This window comes from Onychomys torridus, chromosome 8 (genome assembly GCF_903995425.1).
Source record: "Onychomys torridus chromosome 8, mOncTor1.1, whole genome shotgun sequence".
In the NCBI taxonomy this organism is placed as follows: Eukaryota; Metazoa; Chordata; class Mammalia; order Rodentia; family Cricetidae; genus Onychomys; species Onychomys torridus.
In genome coordinates, this window is record NC_050450.1 from 20,884,355 (window position 1) to 20,897,256 (window position 12,902).

Here is a 12,902-nt window from a genome sequence, read left to right on the forward strand (position 1 = left end):
TTTAATCTTGACAATGAAATATACTTATACCAGAACAGACAGCAGGAGGGCAGAGGCTTGAGTGAAAGCTGCAGAGCTCAATGGGGACTTTGAGACCAAGGACTGCCCTATGGCCCAGAAATTATGGCCCAGGTCTACAAGTGTGAAGGCTCTGCTGCTGAGGCTGAGCCCTGCCTTAGCGTGTGCATGCTGAGATGGATTAGTAATGTCTGCCAAGGACACACACATGGGAACAGGATTCACACCTTCCAATTATTCACCGAGGCTGATTCAATAAAGCACTTCTACATACATTTGTTGATTTATTTAATTTTGCTTTTTGAGGAAGGGCTCACTGTCTAGCCCTGCCCCCAAATTTATTCTATACCCAGGCTGGCCTTGAACTCTCGATCCCTCCTGCCTGAGCTTTCCTAGTGCTGGGATTACAGCTGTGCACCAGCAAGCTCTACTCAGATCCCTTTTAAAGGGGGGGACCAGATGCCCAGAAAGTTGCCCCAAACCCCAAAGTCACAAAAACTAGAGTGCTATTTGAGGTTCTTCCAGGGACAACCAGATGTCCCCAATTCTCCAGACTCATCTCAGAGAGGAGTCATCTCCAAGTCAATAATGCAAGTAAGAAAATTTAATTTTTGTAGAGACTCATTTTATCCATGGCTTCTTAGAGACATCTTCGCTAAACAGGGGCGAGCATCTGAGCCTTGATGAAGCCATTGGCTCCTGCCACCTATATGCATAAACTGTCCCCCAATTGAGGAGCTGGCCACACGGGCTAGCACAGAGGGTGCCTGGGCCCACTGAGTGCTCATGGTCCACCTCTGGCTCAGCCTGCCCCTCCCATCCCACTTAGGATGAGTCATGCCTAAGACTTCAACATGCTGGCTGCCCAAGCTCCAGTTTAACTTGGCTCTTGAGCAAAATGTACTTTTCCAAAAGACATTGATTCAACTCGGCTTGTATTTTGCAATGCCCTGGCAGGACAGAGGTCAGCCTCTCCCCTGCCCCCGATGCCAGCACACTCTGTCCTGGGGAGTGGGGCCTACAGAGCACAGCATCCTTCCCCACCTCTCACTGGAGGATCAGTCAATCCTTCCCCTGGCATAGCCCTGACACTTATGCCAACCATCACCTCAAGTACCCAGTGTCTGCCTCCCTCCAGCCCCAACACAACACCCACTGCTGAACTGGGTTTCAAATGACACCACAGCTCTCTGGAAGGAGAGCTGGCTAAGACGAGCCTCAGCTTCTCCCACTGGGGAGGTCCCAATCTCTGCAGAGTCATGGAGCCTGCGCTGTGGGTGCAGGAAGAGTAGGCTGCTGGCAGCCCAAGAACCAACATGCACATGGACTTGTTCTTTTCAAGACAGATTATTTTGGAGGAGGCAGTGGTGGGGATCAAACTCAGGGCCTCGCACACACTAGACTAATGTTCTGCGACCATTCTACATCACCAAGCCCTAAAACAGACCATGCTTTAGAGCAGTTTGGGTTCACAGCAAAATTGAGTGGCAGGTAGGGAGCCTTCATAAGCACCTGTTGCCATGTGTGCACAGACTACCCAACAGCATCCTCAGCCAGGAGTCATCTGCTACAGTCAGTGAGCCAGCCCAGCACAGGTCACCCAAAGGCTATGGTTTACATCAGGGGTCTCTCCTGCATTCCATCTTTGTACAGATGGGCAGTGACATTGCACTAACTCTTCTGGAATGCTGTTCATGTAGAATCAGTGGCCCTGTGGCCTTTGTAGACTGGCTTCATTCACTCAGTGACATGTACTGAAGGATTCTCCATGTCTTCTCCCACCTTTATAGATCACTGCTTTTCAGTGCTGAATAATGCTCCGTTTGCCTGACACAGCCATATGCCTTGTTTTCGAATCCTGACAAACCTTCAGGTCCAGTGTTCTACCATCCCATGAGTGGTAGAACACTGGGTGACTTGGAAACACTTTTCATTGAACCTTGGGGAGGGGTCTCCACCTGTAAGATGGAGTGAAAGACCCTGACTCATGGGAGAAAGGATGAAATGTGGAAATGCATATACAAGTTCACAGCCCAGAGGAAGCATGGAGCAGCTGCGAGCCACCATGATGCCATCACTGTGCTGTGACTGTGGCTTCGGCAGGAGGCCTGCACATGCCTTCTCTCTTCCATACTGCAGCATCAGGGGAAATGAAGGCAACCCAGGCTTTGAGTTCAAGTTCTCACTCTGCTTAGGCAACTGGCTACATCTCTCTGGACCTGTTTGCTTCCCACAAAATGACATGTCTCTCTTGTTGAGTGATCTTATTAACTGGTACCCCGAACCTGTGGCTTCCAGTAGACACTACAGAAGGAGGGGTCCTGAATGGAAAAGGGCCCCTGGCATTCCCTGCAAACTGTACAGCTGAGTGCAGACTGGAGAAGGGGATCAAGGTACATGAGAGGAGAGGGGAGAAAGCCCACCCCTGTGGTCTATTTGCCAGTTAAGGAGCCCCTCTTTGGGTTAGGATGAAAAACCAGGGCTAAGAGTATGTTTTGAAAGCAGAGAGATGGGGTGGGGGAGAGGTGAGTGGCTTGAATTGGGAACACCACCACCGCCACCACCACAGATAGCCAAGGTCAGCCAGCGATTCTGACAGTACTAAGTACCTTGACGGTGTCCTACAGAGACCTGTGGGACTGACAGGCTGACCAAGCCTCCTCCTGAGTCCTTTCATGAGACATCCTTAGCCTTGCTCAACCTAGATGTGCCACTGAGGAGGACCATCACCCTTTGTACTCAGTGTTTGGAAGCATCTCTTTGCTAAACAACGACCTTGGGAGAAATGGACTATCAGGACCCAGTTTCCCCAATAAGGAAGGCAACTGTCACACAAAGTGGCCTTGCCAGGAAACACTTGAGCATAGCTGAGGCCCACAGCCTATGGCCAAAGCCAGTCTGTCTCCGCCCAGACTTTCCTTCTCAGCCTTGCTCATCAATAGCACAAAGCTGAGGTTCTGACCCCAGCAAGACTTAGCACGTTGATGAAACTTAACTGGATATAACAAAGCAGATAAGTAAGCTTGTCCACACATGTAGCCACGCGCCCATGCTCTCACTCACTTAACTAAGGATCTGTTAAGGACTCATAAATAGGGAGCCCAAACCCCTGTCAATCATGTAGGATCCCAAAAATAATCAGATTGGCTCTGCTGTGCTCAGGGGAAACTGGCAGAGGAACATGGGGGACAGGGTTGCTTTTTAGGAAAAAAAAAAGATGGGTATATGTTATTTTCTGGGTGATTTTGTGTGTCCAATATATACATATATAAAATGAAATTTTTTAAAGGTTGCAACAGCACAAAGAATATCAGATACTATGACAAGAAGAAGAGTGAATTCCTGAGACAGCCAGTAGGTCACATCCACAGATCTGGCAGGTAACAGAAAGCCCAAACTCAGACAGTAGGAAAGTGTGATTTCATGAATGTGATGCACAGGACACAAGACACTAATACAGGGAGGAAGTTAGGAGAAGGGTGTGAGGGAGCATGGGGGAGTAGGATCTTATCCGTGACCAGGGTACCCCACCACTGGCCTGTACTCATGTACAGTTTTTGGTGAGTCATGCCTTAATTTAAAAAGAAAAAGACAGATAATCATCCACCAGCCCTGGGACTCCCTTCCCCTGGCTTAGGGTCATGTTAGAGAGCAGGACAGGTTTTTCTCTGCTACCTTGCTGTTAGGTCCTTCCACTCACATACATGCTGACCACCGCCTGTAGGAGCAGCCGGAACAAGGAGCCACAGCAGATGCACGGAGGAAGTCCCCCAACGCCAAAGAACATGGGCGGAAGTCAGCGAGACCCAGGTTCTGGAATCTGACCAGTTGCTTTGTGAGCTGGGCAAAGTGATGTCCCTCTCTGAGATCCAGTGGCCTGATATGAAAATGTGGCTGGGATGAAAAGAGGCAGAGTACAGCACTGTGTACAGCACACAGTAGGTAGTTATTTTTGTTGTTGTTTTGTTTGTTTGTTTTTGTAATGGACCTGTTAATGTGGTGCTAACTTTAGCCTTCTGAAAGCATGCTTTCCCAAACACAAGTTCTGATTATTAGTGGGTCAGAAATCAAGCTAATGGGTTACATGGAAATGGCATGGAAACACACACACACACACACACACACACACACACCCCAAACAAACAAACAGGAAAAGGAAAATAAGCCTTCTTACCATCAGGGAAGCTCTGCCATGTTGATGTTTAGAGGTATAATATTGTTTTGTTTATTTTGATTTTTTGAGATAGTCTCACTATGTGGCCCAGGCTATCCTTGAACTTGTGATTGTCCTGTCTCAGCCTCCCAAGTACTGGGATTACAAGCATGGTGACAGAGATGACATTAGCTCATGCATGGTAACACAGATGGCATCAGCTCAATACGCCAAAATCTAGTTCTCAGAATTATGCAGGAACAATACCACACTGGAAAATAATCCCCATACTTCCCAGAAGAACACATATCTAACTTTTGGCTTTTTAAGAAGTCTATAAAATTGTGGAAGAGAAGGACAGCTGCCTAGAGGAAGTGGCTTCAGACGAGACGTTCAAGAACTACCAGCATTGAATTCCTGGAAGAGGCAGGCCAGGCCACATGAGGACCACAGTCCCCAGCCTGATGGAGAAAACTGTTGTGCCTATGCTCAAGAACCCTTGCCTTCCTGTCTCTTGGGAAGAAGCAGGTGGATCTGGTGACTGCCTGTGCCTAAGGTGGTGTTATGTGGAAACCTAGAAAGGACAGCAAATACTTCCCATTTCTCCCTCAATTGTCCCGATCTGGTGTCAGCAGGCCTTTGAACATATGATAACCTCACTCACACTGGAGAGGTGCTGGGGAGGGGACCAGGGTCTAATGCATGCTAGTAGGCAAGTACTCCATTACCAGCCCCACCTTTTTATTTTGAATGTGTGCAGCATGTGCATGCAGAGGTCAGAGGAAGACATTGGGTGTCTTATTCTATCACTCTTTTCCTTATTTCCCAGAGACAGGGTCTCTCTCTAAATCTAGAGATAGGCTGGTGGTCAGCGAACCCCAGAGATCTTCCTGTCTCTGAGCCCTACCCCCAGCTCTGGAGTTACAGGCTCAGCCCACCCAGCTTTTCATGCAGGTACCAAGGATTTGAACTCAGATCCTTATACCCATGTAGCAGGTGTTCTTACCTACTAGGCCATTTTCCTAGCCCCTGAACATGCATCTTTAAAATACATTCCTGTATTCCTTGTAAAACAAAGAAAAATTCTGTTATTACAGTGCTTGAACACAAGACTTCAAACATACCAGGCAAGCACTCTAACATGGGGCTACCTCCAACTCCAATAATCCTCACGTTTTAGTGAAATGAAAAGCAGGCCTCAGCACAGAACATTCTACCGAGGATAGTCCTTCCCTCAGACCTTCTCACTGCTCACTTATGGATGCCCGGGACTCACTGGTGATGGCTGTTTTCCATTTGTGGGGATGAGATCAATGTTTGCCTTTGAAAATCCATCCATCTGAGCTGTAAAAATGAGTCTACATCAGTAAAATATGCTGTGTACACAGGGCGGTGGACGTGTGACAGACACAGTGGACACTGTGACGGTGCCGACCGTGGCTGCTTATGTGGGTAGGACTGGAAGGGATCGGAGGACAAATCCCTTCTCCTAGCCTGGAGTCAGTGATGCCGGCAAGGGGCACACTCCCCCTTCCGGGGGTGACCCAGACCCCCATCAAGAAAAGTTACTCCTAGCAAGAATGAAGATACTCTAAAGAGACACCTGTGTCCCTCTCTTTGGCTATCAGAACACTGAGTCACTATAGCCCATGGAATTGGGATTTCCCTCGGATCTCATGCTGGGAGAAGGAAAAGGCTGTATGAGGCCTAGTACAAGCCAGAAAGGCATTGTACAGAGTCCTGACTGTCAGTCACCTAGCAGGAGACTGCAGCCTAGAGAAGGAAGGGCTCACACCTCAGTGGGACTCCAGACTTCCACCATTTAAACCAAGACCTCCCATCAAATAGACTAGGGGGTCACTGGGTCTCCTTATTGGTCCCTCTTCCCAATGTGGCCACACTGAGTAGGTCTCCATGGGGATTACTTTGAGTGGTGGCCAAGCCTGGTTGTCAGTTGCTGCCAGAGCCCAGGCTCAGACCCTAGCTCAGATAACAAGGTCAGCTAACCTGCTGGCGAGAACTCTTCATGCAAACCAATGTACAGTTGGAAAGTGTCTACCTTCCCATTGCCATCCTCCACCAAGCCTTTCTCCAAATGTGTACAGTTGTCCCGGGCATCTGTGGAGGACTGGCTTTTCTCAGAAACTCCAGGGATGCTCAAAGGTGTTGTATAGAACATGCAGAGTCTGCAGAGAATACATATTCTCCCGCACACTTGAAATCACTTCTCACTGACTTACCCAAGACAACACAATGTCGGTGAGTATACAAAACAGCATCATTCAGGGGCCAAGAGCAAGAGAGGGAAGTTTGTACACGGTACAGACAGACACCATTTTTCTGAATATTTCTTGGGGTTGTCTGGATCTGTGAGTGTGAAGTCTGAGGGTTCAGAAGGCCCAATGCAAACACTCTATCATAGAGTCAGATGATCAGCTCTCCCCTGCCTCACTAATAGCACAGGCTGGGTCTAAACTCGCTCTGTAACCCAGATAGGCCTTGAACTTGTGGTCCTACTGCCTCCAAAAGCACTAGGCCCCTCACAATTTTCTCTTCTGCTCTTCTCTCTTCTTCCCCTTGTGTTCTCAGCATAACCTTTACACTTTAGACATTTCTATCTCCAGAGGATAAACATGACCACAGGTTCCCACCACCATCCACCCAGTTTCCTGGGTTCTGAGAGGCTAACATCTTATATAACTGAAATTCTCAAAACTAAGAAGCTGCCAGTTTTCCTGGGGTTTTTCTAACTTTCCCAGTCTTGCTATTTTATGTGTGTGGATATTTGGTTGGCATGCATATCTGGGTACCACTTGTGTGCTTGGTGCCTGAGGAAGCCAAAAAAGGGCATCAGATGCCCTGGGACTGGAGTATTGGTAGTTGTTAGCTGCCATGTGGATGCTGGGAATTGAGCCTGGGTCCTCTGGAAGAGCAACTGGTTGGGTTGTTTGTTTTTGCTGGGCTTGGGTACCACACTGCATTCAGTTGTTAGGACCCCTCCAATCCGTGACAGGTCCTCAACCTTTCTGAGGCAGGAAAGAAAGACAGGGAGAATTATAAAGACATGAGAAGGAAAAAGTACCCCTCAACCCTGGAATCTCGCTGAAGCCTCCAAGCAGCTGAGAAGCCAGAACTGATAGATGATAGATAGGCAGGTAGACAGGGAGATAGACAGTCAGATAGATGGACGGATGGATGGATGGACAGATGGGTGGGTGGATGGATGGACAGACAGACAGAGGGATGGATGGATGACAGGCCTAATACATGATAGATTGATTGTAAATATGATAGATCAAATATAGATATTTTGTTAAAATGGTAATGAACCAGGCATAGGGGCTAAATGTGTACATCATTAGATAGGGCCTCATTCCCTCCTAGATATCCTCTGTGACTCTCAGAAACAAAACTATTAATGTTTACAGTGAAGATCTCCTGCCTGTGACCCACCGTATCAAGTGTGACCCTGTCAGGTGGCCTCGGGAACCACCCAGAGATCTCAATCAGGTTCTTAGCAACCCTTTGAAAATAATGTTTTTAAACTCACCAGAATCTCATACCTGTCCACTGTAAAGACGAAGACAGGCATGTGGCTCTTAGAGAAGGCCACAGCCAGGCTCTCCGGTGTCTTGCTTTCTCCCCAAACACCTCTCTTCCCCTTAGTACTTGTGCTAGAAACTTACATTAAAATCTCACTTAATAAACTCTGACTCTGCTTCATGCTGGCTTGTCATGAAATTCTTCCCTGAAATGAAGCTAGGAATCACAGGTTTTCTGGAGCAGAGGAGGTCTCTGAAGAGAACCCTCAGACTGCTGCAGTCAACAGCATGGAGCTGTATCTCCGTCCCTTCCACTGCTGACATTTCCATGTTGTGCTGTTAAAGGATACTTGGTTAGTTTCTGGAATGTCCCCAGACTGGGTTTGTTGGATGTTATCAGGTGTGTGTTCGTCTCAGTTCACTTTCGTGGCTCCAACAGAATTAGGTAACTTCTGAAAAGAGGTTTACCTGGCCCGTGGTTCTGAAGCCTGGGGTATTTGGAGAGCATGGCATCAGTGCTCAGACATTGCCCTGTGCTGCCTCAGAGTAACTCCATTCTGCCCACTGGAGATGTAGTGTAGATCAATGTGCAGAGGCTCTGGGTTCTACTCCCAGCTCTGTACAAACAAGCAACTGCCTTGAAAAGTCATCATAAAGTGACCCCTCACAGGCAGCCAGAAGCAGCCAGGAATCAGCTGAATCTACATGGGGCAGATGAAAACAGCCACACCTCCCCTGCCAGCTGCTGGCCCCTACCCATGGTGCACTTTATAGCCCCCACTGTTTCAAAGTCCAGTGCCTGGGACTATGCCTGGCACACAGCAGGAGCTCCATAAATTCCTCAAAAGATTCAAGAAACCAAGTGACAGATTCAGGGGACATGGCTAAAGAGCAGGTAGATGGCAAGTCAGGTCTCTGGGCAAGAGGGCTCCAGCCCCAGGCCCATGACCTCCGCCTGAGTCCTGAGGAGAACAGAAAGGGAGGAGGGTAAGTCTAATTTTGCCCTGGAATGTGGCCTTTTTCAGTCAGCTGGAGAGGGTGATAAGGAAGTGGCCATGGGAACCGTGGGAATGGAGGAGGCAGACCCCATTCACACAGAGCAGGAGGCGCTAGCTCCGATGGAATGTGCAGGGTGTGGGGCGCCAGGAAGCAGAATTCCTGAATGACTGGCTAGGGCTGGGCCTCAGGACCACAGTCCCCTAGGGAACCTGTGTGGCCAAAGGCAGTGTCTCATCAAAACAGGAAAATCATAGAGGAAAAATGCACATGTAAGTAGACTGGTATTTACAGGGAAGGGCCTCCGCTGTGACCCTAGCAGGGGGATGGAGGGGATGCAAGGCACAGAGAAGAACTCCGGGTCGGGTCTGCCTCGGTGCCAACCACAATCTGATCCTCTGTGGTGTGTGATGAGGAAACATGATAGGAATGATGATGGAGAGCCATGGAGGCCATGCACTGCCTCCTAGCCCCTGGATCCCAGGAAGCTATAAGGAAAAGCAGGAACAAGAGGATCACAGAAAGGTTCCCTGGGTATACTTCCAGGCTGCCTACAAATTTCTCCCTGGATGGTGGCCACCTGGAGGGCTTCAGGCACACAGAGGTGCCCCCGATGGTAGGGATTGCTGTTCCTGCATTCGCTGGGTGCTGACAGGACTAAGATAAGAAACTGACCAGTGCACACATGGCCGGCCCAGTGTGGACAGCTGCTCCTGCTTCCGGGCTGGGTTGGTATTACCATATACTATGACCCGGGAATACTCAGCTGAGATGCCTCCAGCCCTTTCTATCCTGAGATCCTGGGATACCCAATCCTGCATCTGCAACTCTTCTTCTGTGAACCCTTTCCTCCAGGATCCTGTTCTGCCCAGAAGATGATACAAGACACTTCTGGCCCCCTATTCTGGTCCTGGAGAGGGGTACACAACTGTTCATGTATGCTGTCCTGTCTTGCCCTCACACAATGCTTGGGGCAAGGGACACCGTTATGAGCCCATTGTTACAGAAGAGAAAGCAATTCCATAGTGATGAAGGACCTACAGCCAGGAAGGGGTGGAGCCCAGGCTGTGGCCATTCCTTGCTACGCATGAGTCTAGCCAAGAGTTCAAGACTCGTGGGTGGGGGTCTCCGGTTCAGAGACTCTACAAGGAAGTGACATGAACAGAGAGGCATCTTCCTGAAAGTGCTAGAAAGGAAACATTGCTGCTTCTACTGACTATGGAAGTGGCAGCAGCCTGAACTGCTCCAGGGTGTGAATGAGGCCTGACCCCAGCTAAGTCCCTTGCCAAGCCCTTGTCCAGCATCAAGTCACTTAATCTCTGCTACAGCTCCAGGAAGCAGGCGCTGGCCTCCATCCCATTCACAATGAGCAAACCAAAGGCCCCACAGGTTCCCTGGCTCTCCGACACAGGAGTCAATATGTACAGTGTGTGAATGAACACAAACATATGCCAACGTGTCCCTAAAGTCCTTGGGGCCCCAACACTGCTTTTCAAATAAAGTTTAAAATTTCCCAGCTGAGGCACCCCTGCTCTCTGGCCTTGGAAACACTCACCTGGAGCTGTCTGCATGCCTGGTGCCCTCCTAGCATTTCATGTAAACAGCACTTCATCTCCTCACCCCCCGAGGAAGAATGCTCCTCCTGGTAAGTGGACACAGTGAGGTACGAGGACAAGGAGGCAAGCTAGAATTCAGTCTTAGATCTCTGCCCTGTCTCCATGAACAAGGCTAAGTGAGGGACAGTCATCCTAGAACCACACCCCCTGCCATCTTGGGGAACTGTGCTCACCCAGGCCACCAGGCCTTCAGCTCCTCTCCCTCCCACCCACGGGGTGTTTCCATGCACCTGCCCCTTCCTACCTTCCTCAGAATGACATGTGTTCTAGAACCTTCTATGGCCCCCACTGTCTGATACAGCACCTTCCTTCCCTGTCCTTTTCATCTGTCATTGTCACCCCGCCTCCTCCCAGTGCTATCTGGGTATAGACACTACAGTACCATCTCTTCTCCTTTCCCCTCTAATTCCCACTCACATTCATTAGGTGTCCCCTGCTCGTTGCCCCCCCCCCACTCCCCCCCCCCCCACCACATCTACCATGTGCTTCTCTTCCAATCAAAGGTGCACATCAGCCTTGACGCTCCTCACCTTCCCAGTTGGGCTCTGCTTCTGGTGAGTCAGGCTCCAGGTTACCTGCCTGGGCCCGGCTGAATGCTCAGCGTGTCCTAGCTTCTCCAGCCTAGCTGCCACCCTTGCCACGCTCCCCAGCCCAGCCCCTCGTGGTAGTGACACAGGGGGACACAGGGATCACTAGGCCAGGTCTCCTGTGTCCGGAGTACTCAGGCACGCTCCTGCCAAGATGCCATGTACTGAGTCACCGGCCCCATTGTCTTTTCATTAATTGGCTGGATGTGACTTACAATTTAATAAGTGACATTTGATGAATTGAAGGTCAGTGTTTTCAAAACATCTCTTGATGTGGAAAATGTGAATCAAAGAGAGGTCTTGGCAGACGGAGTGGCTGCTGCCAGAGCCAAATGCTGCCCAGTTGATGGGGTTGGCGGTGCAGCTGAGCCTGTGCAGGCTCCCACCCCAGAAGCCACTGCCCACAGAAAGCTGGTCCTGGCTATGGGAAGCACCGAGGGCACACTGTTCCCCAGGCCAGGGACCTTCTCACCCACTGCTGACCCATCCAGAACTACATTTGCCTTCAGACCAGCCTGGAACTCCCACGGCAGACCAAACCAGGTCTGTTTATCATTAAGGTCTCAGAATAAAGATCGTGGGAGAACCTTCTAGAATCCTGAACAAAGTTGAAGCTAAACATCCTTAGAGTTCTCTGTGTATTCTTGTTAGAAAACTTTGGGTCATGGATTCCCAGTTGGAAAGCAAGCCTCACAAGGGTGGGCACCATGTCTATGGAGATCAGCTTGACCTTCAACCCTCTGCCTGGTCGGGGGCATAAAGTGCTCAGGAAGCAGCTGTCACTGTGTGAATGAGCAAACAGGCCAACAAGGATTGGCTAGGGCTGAGGTTGACTTCGATTTGCTCTACCTGTGTATAAGCGTGGGGAATCAGGGAGAAGCGTACGGAGGCTGCAGTCACAGAGGCAGGTGGATGTATGCCTCTCTTACCCCCACTGTCCTGTTCCTAGCCACAATGTGTACTAGTGATCTGGGAAACAGCACTTCAAGGGGGGAGGTGAGTGATGCAGTGACCTTTAACACTCACACTATGCCTGACCCACTAAGGGCAGTCAGCCCCCATGGTGGCCTTGTCCATTATGGGAATGCCCCAGGCAGCTTGCAAAGGGTTCATTTCAGGAGCCCTGGCAGCCTAGTGTCCACTGGTCAAGTGACTCCTCACAGGTTTCCTTTTCTTTAGGGGGGACTGAGCAAGTCTGATTCCAGCGCCTGCAATGGTCATTTAAAGGAGGCAGGAAAATATTAGACGTTACGCTCCTGGGCTTTGGTTACTGTTTCTTAAACTGCTTTTCAGGCGAGTCCCATGTGGTCTCATAGCAACAATCGATGGCTGCATGCTTCTAACACACCAGGCACACGTGAGCCCAGCACGGAATTGTCAGTGCCCCTGAGAGGTGGGGTCCAGGCCTCGTGCTCCATTTCTGAGTCAGGAAGTTAAAGACAGAGAAGTGAAGGAGTAAGCCCCAGCAGACAGCAGGGCTGGGACGTCCAGGCTCTGGAGAATCCAGGGTGCTTCAAACCCAGATACCTGGTAGAGTATGGTGCCACACCCCCATGTGGGGCCTGGAGCCCATGGGGGTGCTATTACAAGGGGAACAGTGTCTCACATAGTCCAGGCTGGCCTGGAACCTGCTATATAACCTAGGATAACCCTGAACTCCTGACCCTCCTAAATGCTGTGATTCCAGGCCTTCTCCACCATGTCTAGCTTGCTGGCTTTGGCTCCTTTGAGACAGAGTCTTATTCTTTAGTTCAGGCTAACCCAAAACTCATTGTGGGAGACGCCTCTGGGCACATGCCTTTGGCTCTTCTCTGATCCCTGGAGCTCTGAAATACAGAGGGACGTCAAAAGTCAGCCTTCACAGCAAGGGGGCTGAGGTCAGGACTCCTCTGGATGCTTCTCCCTGAAGCAAGAGGAGACCCTGAGGCCAATCAAGTTACCATGACAGCTGGCCCTAGGCGCACTGCATGGTAAGTGATTTCTGTGCAAT